We start from the raw sequence: 12,406 nt of genomic DNA, 5'->3' as shown, positions 1-12,406 counted from the left end.
TTCACACTCACCTCACAGGCCTATTATGAGGATCAAATCAGAGCCTGGAGTGGAGAGAAGGGTGTCAGAGAAATGGTGAAACCCTGTGCACCAAGGTTTTTCTTGCTACCACCTTCATTCAGACCTTTCATTAACAGTTAGTTCAATTATTGTGGAAGACAGTATGGCGATTCCTCAAGGATTTAGAGCCAGAAATACCATTTGACTCAGCAATCCCATTACTGGGTATATACACAAGGGATTATAAATGATTCTACTATAAAGACACATGCACATGTATGTTTATTGCAGCACTATTTACAATAGCAAAGACTTGGAACCAAACCAAATGCCCATCAATGATAGACTGGATGAAGAAAATGTGGCACATATACACCATGGAATACTATGCAGCCATAAAAAATAATTGGTTTATGTCCTTTGCAGGGACATGGATGAAGCTGGAAGCCATCATTCTCAGCAAACTAACACAGGAACAGAAAACCAAACACCGCATGTTCTCACTCATAAGTGAGAGGTGAACAATGAGAACACATGGACACAGGGAGGGGAACAACACACACCAGGGCCTGCCAGGGGGTGGGGGGCAAGGGGAGGGAGAGCATTAGGACAAATACCTAATGCATGCGGGGCTTAAAACCTAGATGATGGGTTGACAGGTGCAGCAAACCACTATGGCACATGTATACCTACGTAACAAACCTGCACATTCTGCATGTGTATCCCAGAACTTAAAGTAAAATTAAAAAGAAAAAAAAAGTTGACATGGGGGTATCCTTGTGGATAGACCTTGGGAATTCTAACGGAGGCTCAGAGCTCACATTTTCCAAGAAGCTCCCCCAGACTCAGATGTCTCCTTTCCTCTCCTCTGCCAGCACCCTCTCCACCCTCAGCCCCCAACCCCCAAAAGAGCCACACAGCAGACTTCCCTAGTGCCCTGGACCTTTAGTCTAATTATCAGAAAACTATTTTTCCCAGCCAAGTATTCTTCAAACTGGTGGAACCAAGATACAGAGTGGGGTAAGGCCCCAAGATAAGATTGGCCACCGAGGCAGCCATCAGTACATTCAAAGGAGGTCACCAAGAGAAACTGAGGCAGGATAGACATGAAGGAGAAACACCAGATTTTCTACTTTATTACAACTTCCTCAAACACACCGCTCAGCCAGCTGTTGAGGGTTTCAATAAGCCTGCTCTTTGCTAAGCTCTGCAGGCATCATCTCATCTAAGGCTGTAGTAACCCTATGCGGTACTAGGCCCATGTCGGAGATGATAACCAGTTTCAGAGAGAAGGGACTTCCCCAAGTGCACACCACTTGCAAACGTCAGCGCTGGAATTTGAACCATCACCATGCTAGTCCTGATGGTACAGGACACCTCAGCCACCAGGGCACTATTTCTTTGCACAGTTCCCCACCAGCCTGTGGCTTTCTCTAATGCCCTCCTGTCTCCCGGGACAGAGAGCTCCCAGCCCAGGTGTCAACTCCCCCCACCCCCCCTCCCCCGACAATCCCAGGCGAGGCAAATTGCAGCTGTTGTTAATTAGCAGGTATTTAACATCAAGGAGTCACTAATGCACCTGAAGAAGCTTGACAGCAAATAAAGTACTGAACCCCGGGCAGGACCAGCCTCCTTGCCTGCCATCTCGCTGATCTGTCAGCAGGCCAGGGTTTTCTTCTCTGCCCTTTCTATCCACTGAGACATGCAGGGGGAAAAAGGCCCTCTCTGTCCTCTGGCATTCATCTTCTTTGCTTGAGGCAGGTCTGCAATGTCAAGGGCTAATTCTACAGTGGATAAATCCTGATATGTGGATTGGCCCCAGCTTTAGGCTGAGACATGACCCTGGCCCCACAAAACTCAGTTTGTGCCTCCCCAATATTCCTGTAACAGGGACAGCGTTATCTTTTCCCTATTTTCACTGCCCCTCCCTTAGGTGGGCTAGTTGGATGGTGTAAGAGGCAATCAGAGGCACAAGAGGAGCTTTCCCGGGCTCAAAGCCCTCACCTGCAGGTAACCCCACCCAAAAGAACCTTGCCTTCCCTCCTGACTCCTCTAGTCCTCATGCCGTCTTCTCTGAAGGCCAGGGCTCCGTGCCCAGTGGCAACCAAGGAGCACCAGACAGCTCCTGGTTACCTCATGCCCCACAGGAAGTGTGAAAGTTCTCCCTAGCACACAAAAAGAAACTGAAGGAATTTTCTCTGAAGTTTCTGAGTGCCTAAACCCACTAAGGTCTTCATCATCTGGGGAAATCTAGAGGTTTGACATCCCATTGAAAATATATCTTGAGGTCGGGCGCGGTGGCTCACACCTGTAATCCTAGCACTTTGCGAGGCCAAGGTGGGCAGATCACTTGAGGTCAGGAGTTCGAAACCAGCCTGGCCAACATAATGAAACTCCATCTCTACCAAAAATTTTTTAAAAATTTCCGAGTGTGGTGGTACATCCCTGTAATCCGAGCTACCCAGGAGGCTGAGGCAGGAGAGTTGCTTGAACCCGGGAGGCGGAGGTTGCAGTGAGCCAAGACTGCACCATTACACTTTAGCCTGGGCAACAAGAGCGAGACTCCATCTCAAAAAAAAAAAAAATGGTTAATATGGTCAATTTTATGTTTTGTGTATTTGACCACAACTAAAAAAACATTTGCTGCATAAATTTCATGAAAAGCCACAGCTGCCAAGTGGCAGGGATGAGCACAGAAACCGTGAGAATGGGGAATCATCTTTGGATAGCCAGAGGAGCCCAGAGCAATGGGAAAACACCAGGTGAGGAGTCGGGTCCTGGGCAATGGTCCGGGCCCTGCCAGCTGGCCCACACACCATCCTGGGCCTGTCTTTTTCATTCACTGGTTTTTCTGGGCTCTAAAACCAAATCAACAAATGCCTTCAGATTATCTGACCCTGAGTGTGTCTCTTTGGTCACAGAACACCATTAAAGATGCCAAGAGCAGGCTCACACAGGGAAGTGTAAACTCTCTCATTCCTGGCCCAGCATCAGATAGAGAGAATGAGCTACTAATTCAGACGGAAGCACCAGGTGCCAAGAGGCGCCCGCAGTACTCCCCGCCTGCAGAGACAATAATGGTTGATGACTCTGAACTCACCGGAAGGTTAGCTGGGTCAAAGCGGCAACGTGAGCGTTTGTTTAAATCTCTGTCCAAGAATCTCTCAACTTGCTGCTGGAAGATAATGAGTTCTGAGCCATGCAAGAGTCACACACTCTGTGGGTTTGACACAATCTGCTCTTTGATGAGGATTCCACGTATATTAATCACTAAAAAGGGGGAAAAAAAGGAAAACATCAGATTCACTCAGAAAATGTTTACTGATCACTGCTGTGTGCTGGACGCTGTTCTGGGCGCTGGAGATAAGTGACAGGGGTAAACGGAAGAGACACGTCTCTGCCCTCAAGGAGTCTGCATTTTAATGGTGGATCCCCCAAGCATGGATGGAAGAGTCAGGGAGGAAAATAACACAAGGCAAGGGGATAAAGAGTATCGAGAGCGCCGATCAGAAAAGGCCCACACCTGTAATCCCAGCACTTTGGATGGCCGAGGTGGGAGGATCATTTGAGGTCAGGAGTTCAAGACCAGCCTAGCCAACATGGTGAAATCCTATCTCTACCAAAAATACAAAAATTAGCTGGGCATGGTGGCAGGTGCCTGTAATCCCAGCACTTTGGGAGGCCGAGGCAGGCAGATCACTTGAGGCCAGGAGTTCAAGACCAGCCTGGACAACACAGTGAAACCCCATCTCTATTAAATACAAAAATTAGCCAGGCGTGGTGGTGTGTGCCTGTAATCCCAGCTACTCGGGCGGCTAAGGCAGGAGAATCACTTGAACTCAGGAGGTGGAGGTTGCAGTGAGCCAAGATTGTACCACTGCACTTCAGCCTGGGCTACAGAGTGAGATTCCATCTCAAAAAAAAAAAAAAGAAGGAAAAAGAAAAGGCAATCAAGAAGGTCTCCTCACCTGCATGCTGATATTCATTGCAGCACTCATTACAATAGCAAAGATGTGGAATCAGCCCAGGTGCCCATTGACAGTGGACTGGATAAAGAAAATGTGGTACATATACACCATGGAATACTATGCAGCCACGAAAAAGAACGAAATCATGTCCTTTGCAACAACATGGATGCAGCTGGAGGCCATTATCCTAAGCAAATTAACACAGAAACAGAAAACCAAATCCCACAAATTCTCACTTATAATTGGGAGCCACTTATCATTGAGTACACATGACATAAAGATGGGAACAACAGATACAGGAGACTCCAAAAGTGGAGAGGGAGGGATGGGGGCAAGGGTTAAAAAATTTCCTGCTGGGGACTATGTTCACTCTTTGGGTGACAGGATCAATAGAAGCCAAAACCTCAGCATCACACAATATACCCTGTGACGAACATGCACATGTATCCCCTGAATCAAAATACTACGTTTAAAAAATTAAAAAAATTTAAAAAAAATTTAAAAGCTATGTGTCTATCAAAAAAGTTCTCTTGAGTAAGTGCTGTCTGAGCCAAAGCCTGAATGACAGGCAGGAGCAACCATGCACAAAGCTGTGGAAGGAGCGTGTGGGGCAGAGGAAGACCAAGGGCACGCACCCCAAGATGGAATCTGGCCTGAATCAGCATCTTCCTCCAACAGCAGTGAGCAGAAGTCTCCAAGGAATGCCAGAGGTCTTGAGCTGAGTGAGGGCGACTTGGCAGGAGCAGAAGAGAACGCTTTGCCATCACTGGTCTCCAAAGAAAGCCGTGGTTTGGGTAATCCCTGAACACAGAGAACCCCAGCTGCAGAGAAGAAAGGAAGAACCGGGGGCTGCCCCAGCAGGTTTTCCCCGGGACGCAGTGGATAACACAAGCTCCCAGCTCCGAGCGATGGTCAGGCAGGCATTCACTGGACACAGCAACCACCAAGGCATTTGTCAGAATAAACAAGTTTTCCGTGTGAAGGACATCTTGATCACGAGTCAGACAATTAGGCGCTGGGCTGTCCGCCAGGTAAAAGAAGTATCCGTGAGAGGCACACTGCAGACAGCCATGCCTGGCTCTCCTTCTCTTCCCCTTAGGGTGAGATTGCTAGTGGCTCTGGTTCTGGGATCTCAATGTAGCTGGGGGATTACAAGACACAGGCAGGGATTTAGGAATGACCTGTGCCCTCACCTCCCAAGGCTGTGCCTACCTCCCCTGCTCACTTCTCTTGGGCCTCGCCAGCCTACTCTTTCCATGCACCAAGCTCATCCCCACTGCAAGGCCTTTGAACAAGCAGTTCTCTCTCTTGCTCTCCTTGCACAGCCAAATCCCTCTTGTTGTTCAGGCCCAAATGGCTCCTCTTCAGCAGAGACCTCCTCCACCCCACCCCTCTCCACCTGACGCTTGCTCTAGGTGCAATATGCTACTCTGCTTTCTTCAGGGCACGTCTTCTGTGAGATTGTCTGGCTATGACTCCTAGTTACAGTTCACATCCCAAGGGGACCATGGAATTTATTGATGTGGGGCCTTGTCAAGGACAGCACCTCTGTGAGAATGCACAAACTTTAGAGCAGAGCTGGCATGTTGGTTGGCACTCAGGAAAGAGCTGACGGCTGGAAGGTTAAGACTGGTGGAGGGGGAGGAAGAAAAAGAGAAGAGGGGGAGAAGAGAGAAGGAAGGAGGAGAGGAAGGACAGAAAGGAGGGAAGGGAGGAAAGAGGAAAAGAGAGAGATTTGGCCTCTGCCCTTAAGGACGTCACAGACTACCATGGGAATGGATGTGCAAACAAATAATCACAGTGGGGTACAACACGTGCTAATGCACAGACAGTAGAGAGGGCAGAATGGTGTGAAGCAAGTCAGGGCGTACTTCAGAGAGGCAGTGTCACAAGAGTTGGTTTTGAAGGATGAATAGGAGTTTTCCAGAGAGACATATTGGGATGTCATGTCTAGGGAGAGTCAATTACATTTGGAAAAGCCAAAGGGAGCGAAACAACATGGGGTTATCAGGCAAATACATGTGACATTGGCATACAACAGGCAACTGGGGATGACTGCTGGAGAATATACTGCAAAAAGCAGCAGAGCCATGTCTGAAAGGCCTTGAATGCCAGGCCCAAGGCCTAGGACTTGATGCCATAGGTGACCAGGGAGCAAGTGAAGAGTTTTATGCAAGCGAGAGACATGGGGCCAGATGTGAGTGGGAAAGATTGCTGCTGGGCAGTGTGAAGGATTGTCTAGTAGAGCGACCATGGCCTCACAGGGAGGCTGTTAGGCCATGCAAGGGCCAAGGTAAGACATGATGGCTTTGCTAGTGACGGTGGATAGAAAAGTGGGTGGGGAAATTCCAGAGATTTTTGAGGGGCAAAAGGGCAGGGCTTGGTGATTGAATATGGGGGTGAGGGACAAGGGAGACAGAGAAAAATGCCTCTGTTTCTGGCTTAGGGGCCAGCGAGGTCACCTCTGAGCTGAGAGCCCAGGACAGGAGCAGGCTCAGGTGAAGGTGATGAGCTCATTATGGACGTGTAGGTTTGAGGGTCTGTGGCATATACTGGGGAGCAGTGTCGCAAATGAGTGTCTATATGGGGACACAGGAAGAAAGGGCTCCAGCCTGCTGCTCAGGCTTCTGAACAGGTAGGGTGGACCTAAAAGATTTTGCCTGAAAACCAAGAGAACATGCTGGAAAGGCAACGACCTTGTCTCTTCCTGCTTCCGCCGGAGAGTCACAGGGTGCTTGACCTTCTGTCTCTCTCTCTTTTATTGTCAAAAGATTCCATAACCTTTTATCTGCAAGGCTGAGAGAGGGCTAGTCCCATTATCTGCCTGTAGAAAGATTCTGGTATATGACCCCAGTCCACCTTCTGTGGGTGTAGACCTGCACCCCCCTTCCCTTTACAAATGGAGTATTCCTCATAACACAATGCTCAGGGCCACGGGAGGCAGTCGCAAGGCCTAATCTGCTTCCCTCTTCCTCAACCAGAATCCCCTTCCTCCTGCTACCAGATATGGGGGGCTCCGGTGCTGATGAGGGGAAGTCTTATGGCACATGCCAGCCACAGATAACAAGGATTTCCGGATTCATTCCTGTCTTCAAATTCTGTGTCCTAGGCAGGCACTGAGCTTCTGACCAGCCCTGCCTAAGGCTTCAATTCCCTCAGAAGGAAGAACTGTCAGAACGCCAGCCTTCCTTCCTTCCTTTCCCCAATCCAGAGACCCACACTCCATTCCCACCCCTGCAAACACTGGGACGGCCACGCAACTCCAACCTTCCTCTGCTTAAATCCTGTCCAATGTCACAAGTTCTCAGCAGTGCCACTGCCTCCAGGAGGCCTTCTACAACGCTCCAGGGTTTGCAACTAAGACACACCCTGGCCTTGTGATTCTGTGGGTCCTCCTCTTGTCTCCCCTCCTCCCCCAGATCCCTGGAACTTTGTCTGGTTCATCAACATGAGGCTGGGACCACCACACCAAGCCCAGGACAACACTCAGGCCGGCCTTTCCTAAAGGGCCAACTGCTGATTGGCCAAATCAGAGACAGCAGAGGGATCCATGAGCCCTGCTGGTTCCCTCATACATTTAACGGGTCTTATAAATCACATAAAATTGTATCATTCCTATAAATTATGTTTTTATGAAGCATGCAAATCACCTGTAAGACACCGCCTGTGGATATAGGTAATACTCAGAGAGATCTTGGTTATTCTAAAAGAGATAAGCATCCTCTCCCTCATGGGCTCAGCACCCCTCACCCTGCCCAGGAACCAGCACTCTCCTATCCAGGTGGAGAAAAAGGAGGCATCTACATAGTCAAGGGTTTGGGTTGGAGTGGCACAACATGGGTTAAAATTGCAGGTCTGCCACAAACAGGCTGAGACTTTGAGCAGGACACACAAACTCCCTCACCCTCAGCTTCATCTTCTACGAAATGAAGATAGCGACACCTGACTCAGGGGTCTGCCATAAAGATGGACAGTCTTGTCAATTATAAAGCGCTATATACATTTTATGTTCATTATTTCCTTGGTTCCCAACTCTCCAGGGAGGTGGCACAGGAGTTTGGGCTTGTGTCCCAGCAGAGTGAAATTCTCAGTGACTTTGAGCAAGACTTGATCTTGGAGAATGAGGGAAAAACATGGACTTGGGAGCAGACCATGTCGTGGCTGTGTGACCTTGGGCAGCTTTCCTCACCTTTCTGAGACTCTGTGCCACCCACTATAAAGTGAGGATAAACAAGGGGAGCTGAAAGTCTTTTTTGTTTTTGTTTTTGTTTTGAGATAGAGTCTCGCTTTGTTGCCCAGGCTGGAGTGCAGTGACACGGTCTCGGCTCACTGCAACCTCCGCCTCCCGGGTTCAAGTAATTCTCTGCCTCAGCCTCCCTAGTAGCTGGGATTACAGGTGCCCACCACCATGCCCAGCTAATTTTTGTATTTTTAGTAGAGACGGGGTTTCACTATCTTGGCCAGGCTGGTCTTGAACTCCTGACCTGGTGATCCACCTGCCTCAGCCTCCCAAAGTACTGAGATTACAGGTGTGAGCCACTGCACGCCCAGCCAGTGAAGAGGGATTACACAGGTAAAGAAAGGAAGAGGCCGGGTGAGGTGGCTCACACCTGTAATCCCAGCATTTTGTGAGACCGAGCTGGGAGAATCACTTGAGCCCAGGAGTTCAAGACAAGCTCAAGCAACCTAGGGTTACCCCGTCTCTACAAAAAATAAAAAATTAGCCAGGCATGGTGGCATGTTCCTGTAATCTCAGCTACTTGGGAGGCTGAGGTGGGAGGATCACTTGAGTCTGAAAGGTCAAGGCTAAAGCACGTGGTGATGGTAATTGTGCCACTGCACCCCAGCCTGGGCAACAGAGCAAAACCCTGTCTCAAAGGAAAAAAAGAGAGAGTAGAGACGAGTGTAAAAACCAGGCGGACACCACTTTAACCAAGATGAACTGACTTTGCGTGTCTCCCGATAGGCTATACTGAGGACACAGCATCACTTCTGCAGGATTCTTGCAAAAAGGCAATCCTCAATGTAATCGTGAGCAAACATCAGGCAAACCACAGTGAGGAGACGGCCTGCCAAACAGACGGCCAGTATTCTTCAAAAGTTTCCAAACCATAAAAGATAGACTGTCTCAGATTGAAGCAAACAAGAAACTTTGACAACGAAACACAATGTAGACGATTGGCAAAATATGAACAGATTAGTTAGATTATCATATCGATGCTAAATTCCTGCTCGTGATCATGATACTGTGAGTATGGAAGACGGTAACACTTGGAGAAGCTGGGTAAAGGTACAAAGGGACTCAGTACTATTTTTGAAACCTTGTTGTAAATCTAAAATTATTTCCAAATTTTTTTAATATTTTAAATTCTAAAAAAAGACATTGATTCAAGCAAGGTGGGGCATGACTCACATCTCCCAGTATCAGGAGTCAACGTGCCTAGGACCCTCTCCTCCACAACTCTGTGAGACTCTGCGGTCATGGGGTGGGCTTAGGGAGAAGGGAGAGTCCTGCTTTCTTCCCAAATCAGAAGCAAAACTCTCTTAAGTCCAAAGCCCCACTAGCCCTAGGTAAGTCTCCCTCAGAGACACTGACAGAAGCAGAAAACCGAAAATCAGGTCTAATAGGAGTGCCTTTCCAACTCTCCCCACCAGCACCTGCGGGACTCCAGGCTAGAGGGACAGTCAGCCAGGAGAAGCTCTCTGGTCCCAGGACCGGGACCCCAATGTCTCACCCTGCATGGAAGGGTCCCCTTGGGACCTTCCTGCTCCTTCCTTGTAACCCCAGCCCCTGCACCCTTGGATTCAGTGCACTCAATCTGCATTCTCTACATTTTCACTGTGAGGATTTTACTGTACCAACAAAAAATCCCTTGGACACTTGCAAAATTACAGTCAACCTTTTAGTATCTTTTCTCTGAGAAAATGCATACTTGAAAAAACAAAAAGCAAATTTATTCACCTTTCAAAAGCAAATCTGTACCTTACCCATCACAATGAAATGCATACATCATTAAGAAAGGCTAGTGTGTTTATGTCTACAAAGGAGCTCGGATTATTAAGGATTCGCAAAGGAAGGGAACTCTCATGGGAAAATATCTCTTCTCCAGCAGACACCCCAACAGCGCTTTTCACCTCAGGACTCAGGACCCATGACCACAGGATCTAAGGATCTCAGGATCTCAGGACCTCAGGCCATGGGACCCTCAGAACGCAGGACTTCAGAACCTCAGGACCCAGGACCCAGGACCTCAAGATCTCAGGACTTTGGGACCTCAAGACCTCAGGACCTCAGGACTTCAAGATCTCAGGGCCTGAGGACCCAGGACCTCAAGACCTCAGGATCTCAGGACCCAGGACTTCAGGATCTCAGGACCTCAGGACCCAGTACCTCAGGACCTCAGGATCTCAGGACCTCAGGACGCAGGACTTCAGAACCTCAGGACCCAGGACCCAGGACCTCAAGATCTCAGGACTTTGGGACCTCAAGACCTCAGGACCTCAGGACTTCAAGATCTCAGGGCCTGAGGACCCAGGACCTCAAGACCTCAGGATCTCAGGACCCAGGACTTCAGGATCTCAGGACCTCAGGACCCAGTACCTCAGGACCTCAGGATCTCAGGACCTCAGGACCCAGGACTTCAGGATCTCAGGACCTCAGGACCCAGTACCTCAGGACCTCAAGATCTCAGGATCCAGGACTGCAAGACCTCAGGATCTCAAGACCTCAGGATCCAGGACCGCAAGACCTCAGGATCTCAAGACCTCAAGACCTCAGGATCTCAGAACTCAGGACCTCAGGACCTCAGGACTTCAGGACCCAGGACCCTTAGAGCTCAGGCCCTCAGAGTAGAATAACTGAGGGTGTTCTGAAGACAGCAAAGACCAGTGGTTAAGTCCAACAGACTGGGGTTTGGGCCAGGGTTGCCCCACTCAGGGCTGTGTGGCATGAGCAAGTCGCTTGACCTCTCTTCACCTCCGTTTCCCTTCACATAAATCCTTTTTATGCAGAATAAGAAATCAATTCTTTACAACATTGTATCTTAAACACGTTTGCATATTAATGAACTTTAATGGCCACAGAGCATCCTATTCAGAGTGTATGTATATCTGTGCTAGCTAAATAAATAAAAACATATATCATGATTAAATATATTAAGGTATATATCACTTAACCCTACTGTGTACCAGATACTCCACTAGGAGCCGAGGATACAGGAGTGAACAATGCCTGCCAGATCCCTGACCTCAGGAAATGTACTTCCCTATCTTTGACGTTCCCAATTCAGTCATGGTCAGCCCCTGTTCCCAGTTCTCTGCAGGTATTCTTCCCAGCTATCCTCAAGTTCAATGCGTCAGAATGTGTATCCCAATTTGGGGTTCTGAAATCAAGGCCTTGTGTGATGGCAAATGACACTTCCAACGACCATCAGCAAATGTGCTTCTTGTTTTTGGTAATTACCTTTGGATAAATTCCTAGGGGTGCGATCACTGCACCAAAGGCTGTCAGCCTTTTAATGACTCTTGATACATACAATCAAACTGTTTTCCAAAGGGGTTGCACCCAATTTACACACTGCCACCGGCAATGTATGGGTGCCATGCCTAGACCATGACTGTGTTAGTCCTGGGTGTGATAATTATATTTCTTAATTTGTGTTAATTTAATAGGTGTAAAATTGCATCTCATTTTAATTTGCATTTCTTTGGTAGTGATGAAGGTTGAACATTTTCTTTTGTAAATATACACACATTTGGATAGCTTGATCCATTTATTCATTCGTTATACATTAACCCTGTCCTATACCCCAGACACTGCAAAGTGCCAGAGACTCAGAGATACATAGAACACAGACTCTACCTTCAAGAACTTTATATGTGGCTGGGCGCGGTGACTCACGCCTGTAATCCCAGCATTTTGGGAGGCCGAGGTGGATCGATCACCTGAGGTAAAGGAGTCTGAGCCAGCCTGACCAATATAGTGAAACCCCATCTCTACCAAAAATACAAAAATTCGCCAGGCATGGTGGCTTGTGCCTGTAGTCCCAGCTACTTGGGAGGCTGAGACAGGAGAATTGGTTGAACCTGGGAGGCGGAGGGTGCAGTAACCCAAGATGGCTCCACTGCACTCCGAGACTCTGTCTCAAAAAACAAACAAACAAAAAAAAGAACCTTATATCCAATGGATAGGAAAGAGAGGAAAGCAAACAAGTTAGCCAACAGTCCTGGTGTGGTGGTAGCACATTCTCTATCATGTGCTAGAGAGGCCTAGTGGACTTGTTGCAAGAAGAGGAGGGACAGAGAGAGGTGACAGAGAGGAAGGCACCCAAGCCAGACTGGGGGATTGAAAAGGGTGTCTCAGCTGCTCCAGATCGGCCTCTGAGGGCCAATGGACAAACTGTCAGGGACCTTCCCTTGTGTTGGTCCATTTGTTTCTT

The 12,406-nt window shown here is 48.4% G+C and overlaps 1 long non-coding RNA gene across 1 annotated transcript in view; it reads right to left on the bottom strand.

Moving 5' to 3' along the window:
* Nucleotides 1-3,104: 3,104 nt before the first annotated feature.
* The window catches only part of LOC107969125 (uncharacterized), a 159,842-nt gene continuing 150,540 nt past the window's right edge, over nt 3,105-12,406 (bottom strand). Inside the window, exon 4 of the long non-coding RNA XR_001710727.3 lies at nt 3,105-3,270. This is a non-coding gene — a long non-coding RNA (uncharacterized LOC107969125). The remainder of the gene's footprint in view (nt 3,271-12,406) is intronic.

The sequence above is a fragment of the Pan troglodytes genome, chromosome 19 (genome assembly GCF_028858775.2).
Source record: "Pan troglodytes isolate AG18354 chromosome 19, NHGRI_mPanTro3-v2.0_pri, whole genome shotgun sequence".
In the NCBI taxonomy this organism is placed as follows: Eukaryota; Metazoa; Chordata; class Mammalia; order Primates; family Hominidae; genus Pan; species Pan troglodytes.
This window is presented reverse-complemented; position numbering and strand designations above follow the sequence as displayed.